The 16908-nt window shown below is 42.9% G+C and overlaps 1 pseudogene across 1 annotated transcript in view; it reads left to right on the top strand.

Annotated features, from left to right (window-relative positions):
- Positions 1-16096, top strand: part of LOC311240541 — a 30286-nt pseudogene extending 14190 nt beyond the window's left edge. Inside the window, exons 4-8 of the transcript in view lie at positions 698-760; positions 1943-2024; positions 8497-8598; positions 14664-14763; positions 14894-16096. The product of the transcript in view is annotated as an uncharacterized misc_RNA (transcript). The remainder of the gene's footprint in view (positions 1-697; positions 761-1942; positions 2025-8496; positions 8599-14663; positions 14764-14893) is intronic.
- The last annotated feature ends 812 nt before the right edge of the window (positions 16097-16908 follow it).

Below are 16908 nucleotides of genomic sequence, written 5' to 3' on the forward strand. Positions count from 1 at the left end.
CAGCTTGGAATCTTGAAGTGGAAAAATGCTGCTTTTGAATACTTGATTAGAAAATACAAAACGGGGCGGTCAGGTGGCGTAGCGGAAATTGCGTTCGTCACCAACGCCGGATATGCTGGGTTCGAGCCCAGCTCCCGGCGTTGTCACCAGCTTGGCTGGCTGTTCACACTAATACAATTGGCAGTATTAGGGGGTGGGGAAAGCTGGCGGGTGGGTCCTGGGCGTTGTGGACAGCGACCCCTACAGTTCGGTCAGGGCGCCTGCTCAGCGAGAGTAGGATCTGGAGAAAGGTAGTGCGACCTTCCACACGTTACACTCTCCCAGTGAGAATCTGAGCGGCCAGGTTGGCTGCCGGCTGGCTGCACATGCGTCGGAGGAAAGCATGTGACAGTCTCCGGCCTCTCAGACCAACAGTAGGGGTGGTGCGCAACAACCAGGAAGGGGGTTGGGAATTGGCATTGGGAGAAAAAAAATTCGGAAAAAGGAGGGGGGAAAAGATAATATAAATTTATTTTTTATTTTTTTACAGATGTGTTCAATAGACTCACAGGAATTGTGTAAAGTTGCCCAAATAGTGAAAGGAATAGCAAGACATGTCCCCTTTAATCGATTATTGATGAAGTGCACTACTGTGTGGATGTTTTACATTATGGTGGTTTGTAATGCCCTTAAATTTATCCATTTTCATTCTCTCTAGAACTATGACACCACAGAGTCCAAGCTTCGCTGTGAGTTTGAGGTGTATGGGCCCATCAAACGGGTGAGTCTCCTGATTTGTTACAGGGTTTTTGTGTCTTGTCAGGAAAGTATGGGAAATTATTCCCATCACTTGCAAATCATATCAAAACAAATTATGGGTTTTTCAGTGAAGTCTGATACATTTACTACCATTGCTTGCCCTTGATAGTAACTGTGTAAGCCACTTAGTGTTATCCAACGTTAAAAGATGGGGAAACCAGTATTATGTTTAATGGACCTTTACTCGACAGTCAGTTTTAGTCTGAACTGTCCTTTCTGTGAAGAGTAACCTCTTGTAATATTGTTCTTAATATTATTATAATAATAATAATAATATAATTATTAGTGATTGGGGGGGAAATCGGTATACAGTAATCAATATTCTGTATGTTGATATTATATTGATACTGTGATGCCAAGTATTTATATTTATAAAACCCTTTTTTCCCCTTTGGCTTGAATCTCATTTGACTGAAATAAAAAGGAATGGGGTGAACAGACTGAAAATGTTATCTTATTGGATAAAAACATTTGATCGTTTTTATTGCAGATGGTAACAACTTTCCACTGGGGACATAATAGTTAATGATAATCTTGTTGCATTCAGTGTGCGTTAAAGAGGCACTATGTCATTTGTTGTACATTGTTTCATGTACAATTAGCCAGTTTGTGACTCGCACTAAAGATTCGCTAAAGAAGCTTGTGTAAATTCTGTGAACAAAAACATAATCTTTGCCTTTTTGCGGGTATTTTTTCTTCTTTGATATTGTGCTGCTGTATCATTCTTGAAATGTATATCGAGGGCCAAATATCGTCACATTATTTTAAGTTACTTGTATCACCCACCCCTAATTACTATTGTTATTAACATAATGTGATCAAAAGCACATTTTCTGTCATGTACATATAATGGATACTATAGGCATATGACATGACCATTGATCAAACGAAAACTTGGAAGCAAACGTAAAATTACATTTATGAAAAGGATTCTAGTAAATATACTTAACAGACCCTTCTTATGAACTGAAACTAAACGGTAAATATAATCTAATTAAAATAACTGTTTGAAGGCAAGCGACAAATGTGCTCTGTAGTATGGCATTTTAAAAAGGGAAATTGTGTAGGAACCCCATCTCTAGTACTGCTGGATTGTCGATACTCAAAACGCATGCTCAACCTCAAACCTCTGTCTTTGTTCCAGATCTATATCGTCTACAATAAGAGCACCGGGAAGCCACGAGGCTATGCGTTCATCGAATACGAACATGAGCGGGACATGCACTGTGAGTACCAGGACCCCGCCAAAACACTACATCTTAGATGGGAATCTTGTGTTATGTGGATGACATGTACACAGAATCTCAATTACAAGGATCAATATTGCAGTAATATGCTATACAAAAGTGGCACTTGGCAATGACATTATCTGGTAATGCCTTCTCTTAAAAGGACTGATCCCCTTTTTTAATAGCATATGTGAGTTTTATTAGAGTAAGTACGTTTTTTTAATAGTGTAAGTCAAATATCATTTTCTGCACTTGGTTATATAGTTTAATTGAATGGTGGAATGGCAGCTTTCTAGAATAGCTACTTTTCTATGCCCTCCCCAAGTAGTTATCTGCTGTAGGAAACATTATTTGCCAACATGTGCAGGTATAGATGGTCAAAAGAAACCTTAATTCGTGCCTATATTGTCGACAATTTGCATGTCTAGAGCAAGACGAAAGTCGGAGGTTTGTGTGACGTGTCTTGTTTGGTGAGCATGATCAGGTGACTGATACTGGTGTGGTCGTGAAGGGTGGGGTCTACTGCTACACCGTAGGTTTTTACCAATGTATGCCACCTTGGTGGTTGTTTGGAGGATGGGGTGGTGTAAGTAGGTGGGAGGAGTGAGAGGTAGAAAGCCACACATGCAGAAATCCATCTCAGCCTGTTTTCTCTGTAAACCTGAACATCTCTGCCTGACATAGGGCAGTATTTAAATTTTTTTTAATTGGTAGGCATGGTAGCTCTGTGGAAGAGCAGGTGTCCCGGTTCCACCGTGATGGTAAGCACAAGGTCACACATTGACCACCACAAGATTTGACTGGGTTTCTGTTTGCAAAAATGTGTAAGGATAGTACAGGTTAGGGTTGTCGGTGGTCCTCAACCCTGGTCACGTTGAGCTTGATTCTACTTTACTTCCGGATAAGGACGGTAGTCTCTCAAGCCTATATTAAGCCCAAGATTTATTTCATGTCCATAAATCGATCCGTATTAATTATTGTTGCGTTTCTTTTTCAAATTTAGTCAAGAGTAAAGACCCTAATCCTATCAAAACAGCAGTCGAAGTGTGTTTTCAGCACTACATTTGTTTGCCATGATTTTAAGTGTTAGGAAATGCGAGGAAATGAAGTCATAAGAGGAGACCCAGGGCTAACGTTATGTTCGTGATTATATCTCACGGGTCAAACAAACGGAACATAATTGCCATAAAATACAGCGTATATTGTTTCTTCTCTGTGTCGCAATCCGGTGAAGCTATGGACATCATACAAAAGTAACTGTACTTACAGTAGATTTAATTCACGTTGATATTCATGTTTAAAATGGCATGTGTCCGGATGGCAAAATTCAGTACTGTATCTACAAAACAACATGTAAAACATCTTCCCTTTATTCATTTGCTTAGATTTGACACTTGGTCTCAAGGTGCTGAATGAGCTGAATTTTTCACGTCTGGTAAATGTTAGCATTGTGTTATTCACCATCAAAGGGAAAAAAAATTATTCTCCTTTTTGGTTCATTACAATTTACTCGAGCATAGTAAAAGACACAATATTTCTGACACTGACTGAGAATACAGGTCCCTAGATACCAAATACATGCAAATGGACCTTGTGAAACTGGAGCATCTTCCATTTACTTGGGTATGTACTACTATTAGGTGAATTTTCTGATTATGGCTCGGGCTTAAGTGGTTAATGCCACAGTGGAGATAATGCATCGTTGTTCAAAGTGTAAATGACTGGTCAATCAGCCAATCACTGACTACTAGATCTGGTTCTTGTATTTTCAAGTGGTGTCCAGTTGAGAGTAGCAGCGCTCTTTAGGACCAGGGTTGACCGCCCCTGCTATTGTCACGGCAAGGGATTGACTCTGAGTGGGTGTGGGGGCTGACTGGGGAGGGGGGGGGGGGCTGAATAGGGAGTTTCGGGTGCTCCTGCAGTGTATTAACTGTGTGTTGTTTTCATTGCCACTGCAGCCGCCAATCTGTGATGGCTATTGGCCAGAGCTGGCTTCCAAATGATGATGAAGGTTATGATACATCTACACCCTACTACCACAGCTCAGTATATGGTTGGTATAATGGGTTTGTATGATGGGTAAGATTTCTTTCCACCCTCCATCTACTTAGGGAAGAGGAGCCACATTCAGTGGGCAAAGCACTTATTCTTTTTTTCTCTTCGATGCAAGGCCTGAGCTTTGATTGTAATCGATAGCATTTCTTTGAGCTTTGACCATTGAACGCGCCCCCAGACCGTAGTGTATTGATGGGTGCCCAATGAATCTGCCCTTTGTGTTAAAGCCACCTCAGGTAGTGTGGACTTGTAGTTGTAGCACTAGTGATGCAGATTATTCATCAGTACAGCACCATAAATTATGCTTTGTGCATAATTTCCCCAGGGGAATGAATAAAGGAACACTTTATGTCTATGGAGTGCATGTTTGCAGTAAATGTGCCTCTTAAAAATGAGTTAATTGAAAAACCTGTCTATATGAAGTGACAAACTAAAGTGACACTTGAAGAAAATAGGGATTTAAGCCAAGTCTATCAAACTTTCACTGTGTAGGTTAAGACCTTCACAGTGTAGGCTAAGGGTAAGACATTACTAAGGGTGCCGACCTGACTTTCTTAGCCTGGAATTTCATATTTAAGTCTCCTTGCAGTCTCTAGAAATCCTCTCGGAATTCAAACCAAAACAGTAGCTTGATAACATGCATAGCTTGCCATCAATTGATCTCAAATGTTGGCACATTAGACGGATGTGTATTGCACACTGAGCTGGCTTTAATAGAATAGGCAGATGAGGGGACTCTTTTATAAAACCAAGACATAGGCTACTCATACACTGACGCATCCACTACATAACTAATGGTTAGTAATCTGGGTAATGCAGCACAATGCAGAAACGAGTAGTAAGATGAGGCTATACAGAAATCCCACTCACATAGCTCAGGACATGAATGTATACAGACATTGGAAGGTTTGAGAAATAAGGCAACACATTACAGCATGCGAAACCGGATAGTCAAGTCCTATTTGAAAAGCAAGTTCTTTTTTCAAGAAACGTCTGACCACACAGTAGGTCAGTATGTACCGGCCCTATGTGAGAGTTGTTTGGGGGGTTGTGGTAAGGCAACTCCTGTGAGGAACGTTCCATTTCCACTTAGGTTAGTTTGTTCATTCATGTTTAAAACGATGAGATAAGCTAAGACTGGGGGTATTGATAAGGCCCTATGAATGGAATGGTTCATGTTAAGTAAATCCAGGAAATGGAGGGGCTCTGGTAAGGCCCTACTATTTAAGGGAATGGTTCACGTTAAGTAAATCCAGGAAATTGAGGGGTTCTGGTAAGGCCCCCCATGTACCATACTTTTGTGAGGTGCCGTGATAGTATGTGCATTCTGTCTTTGCTGTGATATTGAGGGGGTTTTGGTAAGGCCCTCATATTATTGAGTGAGGGTTTTTGGTAAGGCCCTCAGGTTGAGTGAGGGGTTTTGGTAAGGCCCTCAGACCTTTGTACGTTTGCGTGAAGAGGTTTGGCGTAAGTCCCTCTTCTTGGACATAAAGAATGAGGGCACTGTAAGGCCCGCCCCATTGGGATCGTCAACCACAGCAGACCAGTGTAGCAGCCAGGATGGTTCATCAGGATCTCGCAGAGTTCTTCGGTCATAAAAAGATGGACCCCAAGACTGATCTGTAGGATAACAGGGGTGTATTTTGAGTTAGAACCTAGAGTTGTAAACGCATGCCAGAGATGGGAGTCCCCCCCCCCCTTTGTCCGTGGTTCGTCGCAGCACGTTGAGCTCAAGTCCAGGTGGTGGTAAGGTAGTTTAAAGTGGAAATGCAATCCAACGGTTCCCAAAGCTAAGCCATGAGAGAAACTCGACGTCTTAACAATGACTTTCACCCTCGTCCAACACCTTCACACTTATACTTTATTCTTATGGAACATATGCTGGTATAAATTGCCTTAGCAGACCCTGTATTCTGACAATATCAGTAAAATCTGAATATAATAACGAGGTTCTCTGTCACCAAAGCATAGTTTGCCATGCAGCTCACGTCGCTTTTGGTAGAGAATTCACCTGATGCAATGCAGGTTGTATGACGTTCTGTGGTAAGTGAGGTGATTTGGTTTTGCTGCCTCAAGGTTCTTCTCTGCAAGAAGTTTTAATTTGTTTAAGTGAAATGCTGAGCTACTGTTGACGGTTCATAGCTACCGTTTTATTTTATAACTGATGACTTGCAGCTAATTTCTGGTGGGTTATAACTTATAGGTCACATTTATTACTCGTCAAAAGACCTCACCAAGCTGCATTACATTTACAGAGCCATTTGTGACCATTTTTGTATGGTTTAAAGTGTAATGTGAAGTGCCTCACTATTAAGCAAACTTTTATTTCCGTAGGGTATGAAGAGACTGAAGTTCCACCCCATCTCTAGGCAAACTGGGTATTTCTCGACATGTTCTCGCAACGAACAATTTGCACCGTTGATTAACCGTAGTACTTAAAAGTACTACACAACATATTATGCCATGCCATATTGGACCTAAACAATGTTATACTTGGCAATCATGTTTATAAATTAAGTCATTAGAATCTATAATATTGTTTGGGATTAAAGGCAATTTTACACTAAGAATGTGGTGTGGTTGAAACGTGTTTGTTGCGTGGCCGTCACAGTAATGTGTCTTTAAGGGGTTGTGAGTGCCCCCTGCGGTTCAGGGATCCCCAATGAAGCTTTATTGAAGTACTTAAAGAGGCACTTCACCAAAAAGCAGTGCTGACTTTTGCACATAATCTTGCACGCGTCGAAAAACTCTTTTGTACACTAATTTAGTTGCGAGTTATTGCGAGTAAATTTGTTTAAATATGGCCACCAGTGATGTCATTGCCGATGTTATTTCATTGACATTCCAGCTGAACAAAATAAGGTAGCAGTCCCTATAAGACGAGATATTGCCATTTTTTTCATCTACATTTCATTGTGCTGTACAACGGACTGATTCAATGTCTCCAATGACATCACTGGTGGCCATATAGAAATTAATTTACTCAATAACTGTCGGAACTAAATTAATGTGTGATTATATGCAAAATAAATCTGCATAGTTTTTTGGTGTCCCTTTTTAAATTGGCTGGTAGTCAGCACCTTAGAGCCTTTAGAAGAATGACAGTAGGTTTCACCATCCCCAAAACTACTCTTTCCAACAGATCTGAACTAAATGATTAACTGTCGTAGAGAACATGAAGCTGGTAGGTCTTGAAGTAGCAGAACAGTGAGTTGGATTTTCACCTGAGGCAAACCCTGCCAGTTTGCCACAGGAACCTGAACATGTCTTTGGTTGTCAATGTCATGATGCTCCAGCCCCACGCCTGCAGCAAACTGGCATGCAAAGGTGTGCCGTTTAATTTAAAGGAACATCATGATACTTAAGACTATTCATTATTTTACCAAGCACATAATATCTTGTGATGAAGTCCAGCATTATATCGGTTAACTGACAACTTATTTGTTTCTTTGAAACCTTTGGCTTACGTTGGCAGCTTCTAAGTTTGCATCCAGTTAGGAGCTATTCTTAGGATAACTGTAAGATGAACGTTAAAACTGCCTCTGAACACGACATGAAAATGATCCGTTTACTATACTGTGTGGCTACCCGTGTGTTTAAGCCTAACCTTGCTAAAGCAAATAAATTGGGGTACGACTGAGACATGATGGCTAAGGTGTAATTTGGTTTGTATTATCAATATCATGAAAGAGCTATCGCAATTGCCTTTCATACTATTACCGTTTAAATATTTATAAACTAGATGGGAATAGTATTCTACTTAATCTGCACACACCAAATTGTTTATTTCCTGGCTACCTATATCCAATAGCAATATCCAATATCCAATAGCAAAAATAACAAGGTATGCAGTGTATTTAAATCTTTTTTTATTACCCTGTAAAAAAATAAATGTGCCTGTAAGAGCTACCTGTTGCATTAAAACTTGTGTGCGAGAAGAATGAAGCCCAAAATATTGTAATTGTAACAGCCCTAGACTTCAAACCCTAGTCAAGGAGTATGTCATCCCCATTCCCCTCCCTCCCCAGTACCTACATAACAGACTGTTATTTCCATACAAAGACTAGGCGTCAAATCAATTTCCCATAATATGTCCTCATTTAAAAGTTAAATATCCTGAAGCTCTCTTGACATCACAAAAATTATTTTGGCTATATTCACAACATACCGTAGGTGTATGTGGACTTCTACAGGACCGATGTACAGTATATGGGTGTGGTGGAAGGAGGTCAGCTACAATACCCACAGGCTTTTACCCAGAGAGCAGCCCTCTCGGCCTCACCTGCTCCTGGTCAGTATAACCATGTACTTTTTTTTGTCTCCTTGGCCACAGTGATACAGCCGTACTCCATACTTACCCCCCTCCCCTACCTCCGTGTCTGCCCCCTCTCTTCCCCACCCCCTCCTTCTCCAGCTGCCTACAATCATGCAGATGGGAAGAAGATTGACAGCAGGAGAGTGCTTGTGGACGTGGAGCGTGGCCGCACCGTCAAGGGGTGGCATCCCCGCCGGCTGGGTGAGGCGTTTTTCTCTGCAGTAGTAACAGACTATCTCTTGGAGAGGTTTTGTAGGAGTCCTATAGACCTGGATCTGCTGCAGCTACAGGAAAATGTATGGAATATTGATAGATCACTCCTAGCTTCATCTGTGGTCCATGCAGCTGTGGTCCCGTGAACAAAGCCTAATATACATTTTTCTCTGATAAGGCAGTGGGTTTAGAATTAGGGGTGTAACGATTCGACCTCACAACGATTAGATTCGATTAAAAAAATCTATCATGGACCATGAAATCTCTTCATTTGACCAAGATTCGATTAATTTTCCATCAGTTAATTCCCCAAAAATTTTTGAATACACAAATGTGGCTGGGTTTTCAACAAACAGGGTTTTTGTAGTTTCAATGAAATACGCAAAAAATGTAATCTCACCAAGTCCACATTCTATTATTACGCACAGTTATTGGCATGTTTGAAAGCTCACAGTGTTTCATTAAAGATACCAATTGTACACCACAGATACCACAAATTTTTCTATGAAAGAGAGACATCGAGAGGTTTTGTTTCAGATTTTTATCATCAATTACTAACGGCCTCGTATGAAACCCTCCATCTAGACTCTGTCTGGAGGAGGGATATACCAGACCTGGAGACAGACTTTGACTGGCAAGAGGCCTGGGTAAATGTACGACTTGCATCAAGGAACCCGTACCATCAACAAATCAATCTTAACTATATTCACAGGACATACTTAACTCCTATAAGACTGAACAAAATGGGTCTTAAACAAGACTCCAAATGCTCCCTATGTACAAATGGGGACGAAGGGACATTTATGCACATGTACTGGGACTGCCCACCAGTTAAGATATTTTGGAAAGAAGTGACCCAGCAATTATCAAATCTCTTGGATCTGGATATACCTGTACACCCCTCTGTATTACTGCTGAATGAACATGCAGTACCTCCACAGCTAAAGAGATTGGTTTTATCCGGTATCACAGTGGCTAAAAAGCTGATAGCATCACGATGGTTTCAACCGGAAAAAATGTGCCGGAAGGTCTGGACTCTTACATATCTCAATGTGATTTATCAAGAAATATCTACAGCAAGAATTTTGGGTCTCAATGAATCCAAAATGACTATGTGGTTAGAAGTGGTGGAGAGAATAAAAGCTAGCATATAATGGTAGTGTCTGGTTAGGAACAAGTTATAATGGTTGGATTATCCAATGGGGGGTCCGGGAGGGGGGGGGGGTACGAGCTAGAGCATATGTGTGTAGGTTTTTAGATAACAGGTATTAGGGGTATATCCTGTATAAGACATTTGACTAAATGGTAATTTCATTGGATATGCACTGTAATTAATGCTTGTATATCTTATCGTGTGTTGTCATGTTTGTTTATATGTTTGTTTTATTTAGATTATAATCTATTCTAACATTTTGAAATCGATGCAGTTGAATCATCACATTAGAATCGATGCATCGTTACACCCCTACCTATAAGACATGGTATTGCTATTTTTCATCTACATCATTTCATTCAGCTGTAATTAACCTCTTAAGCCCCAGCCATATTTTCAAAAAATTCGCCTAAAAGTAGTACATACCCAAGTAAATGGAAGATTGCTCCACTTCTACAAGGCCCATTTGCATGTTCATAGGTATCTAGGGACATCTATGGACCTCAGGGAATTTATTCATCTATGGATCTGGCCAAATCTCCTCTTTCCAATGGCAGACTTCAATCTGGATTTAGTACCACCAGGAGCCCGTAACAGGGCAGCAAAGACCGTAAATGGTAAATGAAATCCACTGTAAATACAGTTACTTTTTTATCATGTAAATAGCTCTACCATAGAGATTTATGAACTCATATTTCGCATAACATACATAACACTTAAAAATCATTGGTAAACAAACGTAGTGCTGAAAATACACTTTGACTGCTGTTTTGATAGGGTTAGGGTCTTTACTCTTGGCTAAATTTTTTATTTTTTTTAAATGCAACATTAATTAATACAGACTGTATTGATCTATTAATTCCGGCCCCGTACCGGGCTTAAGGGGTTAACACTATGACATCACTGGTGGCCATATTCAAACTCCTTTACTCTTAATAACTGTCAAACTAAATTGATGTGTGCAAAACGGATTTGGATATGAGTGAGATTATGTGTAAAATAATTCTGCATTGTTTTTTGGTGAAGTTTCCCTCTTTTTTTTTTTCATTGGCAAACCATGTGTAACAAATGTGGCACATTTTTGGCATGTTGAAGTATGTTATATCTGTATTGGAGAAAATGAATTATATTCTCATCACGCTGAATTGACCAATCTGCGCCCTCTTAACTTGACTTGAGGAAAACAACGGTTGTGATTGGAGGGTCAAGAAAAGAGGGCAGAGGGGGCGGCTACGTGGCGCAGTGGGCAAGGCGCTCGCCACGAATACTGGAGACTCGGCTCGAACAGGAATGCCTCCCTGTTCGAGCCCAGCTCTCCACATTGCTTTCAGTTTAGCTGGTCGTCCACACTAATACACATTGGCCGTATTAGGGGGAGGGAAACTGAAGGGTGGGGATCGGGCGTTGTGGACAGCGACTCCTACAGGTCGGTTGGTGCGCCTGCGCAGTAGAATCAGGAAGCGACGGGGGTGGGGCCCCTCCAAAGCCCAGACCCCCGACACTGAAAGATCGAGCCGCGCAGGTGGAAAGATGCTACTGCTGTTATCGGAGGGGACTCGTGCTATGTATGACTTAGTCCACATTGCAGCCGGCTTGTGGGAGGCATGAAACAGCATTCAAAGACAGGGGAGGGTTGAATTGGACGATATGAAAATTGGGATGGGAGAAAAATAGAAAATTGGAGAAAATGTGGATAAAAAAAAAGAAAAGAGGGCGGCTGGGTGGCGCAGCGGACATTGCGCTCGTCACCAACGCAAGAGATACCGGGTTTGAATCCGGCTGTCGGCGTTGCCTCCGGCTTGGGCCGGCCGTCATACTAACTCAGTTGGCAGAGTTAGCGGGTGGAAGTCGATGGGTGGTAATCTGGACGTTGTGGACAGCGACTCCTACAGGTCGGTTGGGGGACGCCTGCACAGCAGAGACAGGAAATGGCGGGGGTAGTGTGAGCCTCCCACACGTTACACCTCGCCAATGAGAGTCCGCGCTGGCAGGTGAAAAGATGTGACAGGCTGGCGGCTGCCTCCTCGTGTATCGGAGGGGACACGTGATGCAAGGCTTCTATCCTCCCTACAACCGGCCAGTGGGGGGCATATACGAGCAACGTTCAAGACAGGGGAGGGGAGAATTGGCACAGTGAAATCTGGATGGGAGAAAATAGAAAAAGAGGAGAAAAAAGTGGATCAAAAAAAGAAGAGAGCAGAGCTTGGGATCATTCAATTAGACTTCTTTAGCTGCAGGCGTACCAGCATTTACAGTTCCACAAGACCTCTTTGATAATCCCTCCTTCACATTGGGAGCAAGGTAAATGTGGAAATGCAAGGCAAGTAGGCCAATTGCAGCACTTGCGGTTCTGCATTGCCTGATGCACAGTTACATTTCGGGAGAGGTGCATGTAGGCTCCACTGGTAGTCTCGATGCGCGACACCTCTGAGGGCCCTTTCACGTTGTCATGTACAAAGGTCTGATGACCACATAGAATAGAAACTGAAGCAGGCTGCACATAAACAAAAAACAGCCCCTCTCAGTAGATGCTTCCAAAACAGTCCCGGGCAGGTAGGAAACACGAATGCGCTTTCAAATAGTAAATTATATTTATTAGCTGTGGTAGGGATTGAAACCTCCACTTGTAGTACGAATATATATAACAAAGGGAAAAAACAACCCACAAACAATTAAACAGGGAGAAGGGTAAAGGGAGAACAAACAAGATAATAGGTAAAACACAAGTGTTGGCAAGGGCCAACACAGTATAAAATTCCCTTGGGGAAACAGTGGCAAAAATGGCCTAAAGGCCAACAATATATATATAACAATCCCACAGTGGGGAATCCACACAAAGTGGTAATATGTACTGTGCACTATAGCTCCACACAGGGGAGGCAAAAAGGCAGAAGGCCCAATACATAGATATATATATTAACTAATTCCACATGAGTGGCAAGTGGCACAGAGGCCACAATATATATATATATATATATATATATATATATATATATATATATATATATATATATATATATATATATATATATATATATATATATATATACACTTACCTGGCAGCAACACCAACACAGATACAATGCCTACCAGGTAAGTAGTGTGAACATGAGAACACACAATAGTGACAATAAGGCCAACACAAGATCAATCCACACAACAGTGGAAACAAAGGCCAACACAAGATCAATCCACACAACAGTTGGTAAACAATGGCAACCCCACTCCACTCTGGTCACTGGCAATTGACAGAATGAGGCGCCCAGACGTGTGTGTGCTGTCAGGTATTTGTCCACCCGTCCCTCTCGAGGTGATTGCCATCAGCTGTCATTCATTAGGCAATCAGCACTCTTCAGTGTAGGGACGGGCGGCACCTGACAGGAAGAGAAAAAGAGACAGCATTAGCTATCATGCTCACACACACACACATCACATACAAAACATAACACATTAAATATACTAACCTGATGTTCAGATGATGTCATAAATACAGTAATAATGGTAATGACCAACCCACGTACCCATGTACGTCACACACGTTCTCTGAGGGCTCTTTCACGTTCTACCATAAATGAAACTACTATCTACTTTGGTATTGGCAGTTTTGTTTTTCAGAATAGGAAAAAATATACTCTGCATTTCATTACCAATCTGGTAAGGTACTAAGGTGCCTGAAGGAATACTTGGCTCGTGTGAAAACACAAAAAAAAACATTCTGCTACTACTGCTATAACAGGCTTCAGATCCGCCCTATTTACTTTTTTTTTTTTTTTAATGTATTTATTAGTCGTTAAAACACTTTCAGAGCCCAAGCTTAACCTTGATTTACCGGTTGAATGCCCACCATCCACTTCAATGTTAGCGTTATAAACGCCTAATCTATGTTTTAAATTATGGCTATGTGTCTAATCTGCCCGTCGCTTATCAATGACTCGTTTTCCAGTCAACATTGTCGAAGCGGATGGTTTTTTTAGCCCTCGTTTTCAAGGAAAATATAAATATTCCATGATAAAAGTCGTTTACTGGAATATTCTAGAATACAAAAAAAAAATAAAAAATGTCGGCCTATTTATGAATCGTTTTCAAATATAGATAGTATATGTGTACGTATGCACGCTGGGGCTGCAAGCTGAAAAATCGATTATCTGATTTCCTCATCAGCGATCGCGCACACAGAGACACATCACACATAGGGCAAACGCTGAGATCTCAGCGAATACAACTCTGATTATCCCAATACTGGTAAAATAGATTCCTTACCTCAGATCAGATGTTCTCCAAAAAGATCATTCCAATTCCTGATCGCCATTCCAAAAATCGATCACGCTTATTGATTGAGTATTGGCTACTGTGAATATATATTTCAGGCTGATTCCCGTCCCGCGATGACTTCCATGTTGAACAGACAGCTTGCCAGCTCAAGGAGCCAGCTGGCTCCGCCTCTACATATCGACTGATCCCAGGTCAATCTAAGCGACTGACCTGCAGTTACACAGGGATAGACGATAGGGGGCGCTTTTTTCCATTCTGAGCTGCTGGAGGAGCTGCTGTACCAACGGGAGACTCGGTTGATGAAATATGAAATCAGATCGCTAATAAATAAAAAATAAACGCTAATACACGTCGTGGGCATTCAGGCATTGGGCTGATAAAACGTCATATGACGTCATGGGCACTTGTCCTGACCTATAGTGTCTTTAGCTTGGCTATGTAACCAATAAAAGGGCCCCAAACTATTTCAAACTTTTCACTAGACCCCCTTAGGTTGTATTTAATTTTCTCCAGATTTAAAAAGAACATGAGATCTTTGAGCCATAGGGATGCTTTGGGGGCTGCTGGTGATTTCCGCCCTATTTACCTTTACTCACTGCTAGTGGTTATTGTATCTATTTCCAACTAGGCGGTGGACTGGGTGGAACCAGAAGGGGCGGAGTTGATGTCAACATCAAGCACTCCGGCCGAGACGATGCCTCGCGCTACGATGACCGGGCCATTGGAGGGTGAGTTGCTTTGTCTCCGAAATGCTCCACATGTTTGAGCAGCTACTCAATGTTGGATCGGTACCATACCATACCATGTGCCATGTATGCCATTAATAATATTGGTGGCATTCTTATTCACTCTCTCCAGGGATCGCGAGCAGGAACGTGGTCCTGGTGCTGGTGTTGGTCCTGGTCCTGGTGCTGCTGGTGGTGGTGGTGGAGAGCGAAGGGAGCGCAGTCGCAAACGTGGTGAGCGGGACAAGGACCGCGGAGAGCGACGGAGGTCCCGTTCCCGCGAACGCCGTCGGCGCAGCTCACGATCGCGAGAAAGGGACAGGGGGGACAGGGCCATGCCCGCACCCGGGGAGGAGAACAGTGTGGGCGGCGGCAGGCGCAGGGAGAGGGAGAGGGAGCGTGGCGCAGGAGGGCCGGGGGAGGGCAGCAGTGAAAGGAGCCGCGACTGAGGGGACAGAGGAGACCGAGGGGACCGGAAGAGACGCAGTCGCAGCCGCGATCGGAAGAGGGACAGAGAGAGGGGCAAGGGCCTGGATGGGGGGGAGGAGGGCAGCGTAGGCCCAGCAGAGGTGATTGGCAAGGCAGGCGACAGGGTGCCAGAGGAGCATGAGGGCGAGGAGGGGGCTGAGGGCTTAGAGGAGCGCGGCAGGGACAGGGACCGAGACAGGGAGAGAGACCGCGACCGTAGGCGCAGCCACAGGGACAAAGACCGCGACAGAGACAGAGAGAGGCGCAGGGGAGACCGCGAGCGAGACAGGGAGCACAAGAGAGATCGTGGGGACCGGGAACGGGGCGGTGGGGAACGGAGGGATGACGGGCCGATGCTCTCGCGAGACGACATGGGCCCCCAGGATGACATGGGCAACGGACACGAGGGCGACAGGCACGAGGGTGACAGGCACGAGGGCAACGGGCACGAGGGCGACAGGGACGAGGGCGACAGGCACGAGGGCGACAGGCACGAGGGTGACAGGCACGCGGGCGACAGGGACGAGGGTGACAGGCACGAGGGCGACAAGCAGCCTCCGGAGGAGTACAGCCAGGATGGGATGATGATGGACCAGGAGTCTGTACAGTCGGGTGAAGGCTACGGCTCCAACGAGAACAGCTTGAAGGTGACTGTTGAAGAGCAGGGAGAGGAGTTCTGACCCAGCCACCCATTTTTCTTTTTATAATTCAGCAGACTCTCGCTCTCTCACAATGAGACACAACATATAGTTGCATGCTTAAAGCTGCACTACCCCCCCCCCCCCCGTTTTGTGAGAACGATACTATAATGATTGACTGCCTTGTTGTGACTGCTACAGGGCGTTTTAGGCATAGGAACCCCAGGTAATTTCTGAACTTCCATAGCACCAAGATCATGAGTCTACATCGACCCTTCACTCTAGTATCTTAATTTGACAAACGTTTGTATTAGGAAGGGTCCACTTGGATATTGTACGAAAAATAATTGACTGTTTATAATCGTCTCTCCAAGCGGGTGAAATGCTTTACTCCTGCTCAACTAATCCGTGCCACCAAATGTTGTATTTTAGAATTTCAAACTGGGTTGTCATAACTTTATTTTCGTACCTTTTTTTGTTGGGGGGGGTGTTGGGCAACAAGGACTAGCCTATTTCTTCAGATTTGTAGAAGTGGATGATCTTTCATCATTTTGTTTTTATTTTGGTGTAATGTTTTTGCCTTTAATTTCCAATTTTTCCAAACCAGAGACCAGCCCATTTAAATCTTGCTCAATTGGATACAGATATTTACAAATGCATAACTGAATTTCAGATTGGCAGAAATGTTCTGCCTGATACAATGTTGATTAAATTATATATATCCTGCCCCCCACACTGTAAAACTCTTCCTCTGAAAGGAATTGTTCTGTTCAGCATCTCTATTCTGTCGGAATAAAATTGTTTTTCTTTTTTTATTTAATTGTGGCTTCCTAAGGATTGTGACACTCACTGGGCTTAAGAGATGAAATGATACATCATGTTTAAAGCCATATAATTTTAACTGTTTACTATTTTTAAAACATTTTTTCCCCCATGATTAACATTAATAGCCCAATCTCAAGATATCTGTAACAAATTACAAATATTTCCGAATTTTAACCACTTATATTTGTGTTCGTTTGATACCACGTCTGTTTTTATT

The sequence above is a fragment of the Notolepis coatsorum genome (assembly GCF_963971535.1).
Source record: "Notolepis coatsorum genome assembly, chromosome: 14".
NCBI classification, from domain to species: domain Eukaryota; kingdom Metazoa; phylum Chordata; class Actinopteri; order Aulopiformes; family Paralepididae; genus Notolepis; species Notolepis coatsorum.